Source organism: Dipodomys spectabilis, unplaced genomic scaffold, assembly GCF_019054845.1.
Source record: "Dipodomys spectabilis isolate Male_0828 unplaced genomic scaffold, ASM1905484v1 ptg000707l, whole genome shotgun sequence".
Lineage (NCBI taxonomy): Eukaryota > Metazoa > Chordata > Mammalia > Rodentia > Heteromyidae > Dipodomys > Dipodomys spectabilis.
The window spans coordinates 136,949-138,304 of record NW_024871384.1 but is presented as its reverse complement, the minus strand read 5'-3'; the positions used below and the strand labels follow the sequence as shown (position 1 = coordinate 138,304).

At 37.8% G+C, this 1,356-nt stretch overlaps 1 non-coding gene across 1 annotated transcript; it reads left to right on the top strand.

Moving 5' to 3' along the window:
- The first annotated feature begins 305 nt into the window (after window positions 1-305).
- Window positions 306-411, top strand: LOC122101924. The gene has a single exon (XR_006146428.1). It is a non-coding gene; the product is annotated as a U6 spliceosomal RNA (small nuclear RNA).
- Window positions 412-1,356: the final 945 nt, after the last annotated feature.

Here is a 1,356-nt window from a genome sequence, read left to right as displayed (position 1 = left end):
AGCAAATCCTAAAATGAAACATATTTAAAACATTAAAACTTTCAACAAACCTTAACATTTGCTGCAATGAACATTATGACAGGTGCCTTGTGTAGAATAATTGAATTCCTCCTCCTACACAACTCATGAACAACAAATATCTGGAATTATTTTGTTTTTGGCATGTCAATCTTGACTTTGTTCTTAAATGTGTGCCTATGTAAGAAATACATGGTTGTAAAATTTCACAATTCTTTTGAACTTACTTTTGTTGAATTGTCTAGTTTAAGAAAATCAATTACACTTTATATATAAAAAAATGTTCTGTGCTCAATTTGGCTGCACATACACTAAAATTGGAACATACAGAGAAGATAAGCATGGTCCCTGCACAAGGATGACATGCAAATTAATGAATCGTTCCATATTTTTACAACAACAGATGCTGGAAGGGATATGGCCAGAAGGGAAGCCTACTGCATTCTTGGTGGGAGTGTAAACTTGTTCATCCACTTTGGAAAGTGGTTTGGAGGTTCCTCAAAAGACTCCACATAGAGCTCCCCTATTACACAGCAATCCCATTTTTGGGCATTCACCCAAATGATCACAAACAAGTCCATACTAAAACTACCACCACAACAATGTTTATTGTAGCATTATTTGCCATAGCTAAGATATGGAACCAACACCGATTCCCCTCAGTAGAAGAATGGATCAAGAAAACGTTCTGTGTGTGTGTGTGTGTGTGTGTGAACGTACACTTACACAACCACGTTGGAAAGCAGTCTTGTGAGTCCTCAGAAAGCTAAATATTGACCTTCCTTATGGCCCACTCATACCACTTCTAGGCATCTATCCTGAACAACAGGTACCAATATTCAAGGACACATGCACCTTCATGTTTATTGCAGCACTGTTCACAATAGCCATGACATGAAAACAATCCATATGTCCCACCAGAGATGAATGGATCCAAAAACTATGGTAACTATACACAATGGAATATTTTCCAGCCATTATAAAGGACAAAATTATGGCATTAGCAGGGAAATCAATCAAGCTACAGGAAATCATGTTGAGCGAGGTAAGACAAAAGCAAAGAGACAAACAGCAAATGGTCTCCATGGTAAGTGGAGGTTAAATCCAAAATGTAAGGTGATACAACAAAATTACAACACTTAAGAAACCAAAGACTTCCACTCATCTGATTGAATCACTACTAAATAACCCCATTCTGCTGATCATATTTGCACACTGAAGGGAAACCAGGAGGACGACACAGAACTAGAGGGAATCAGGGAAAAACATACAACGTGGGATCCATCAGCTGCACTGGACATTGAACAAAATGAACTAAGCAACTCAATGTCACTGAAG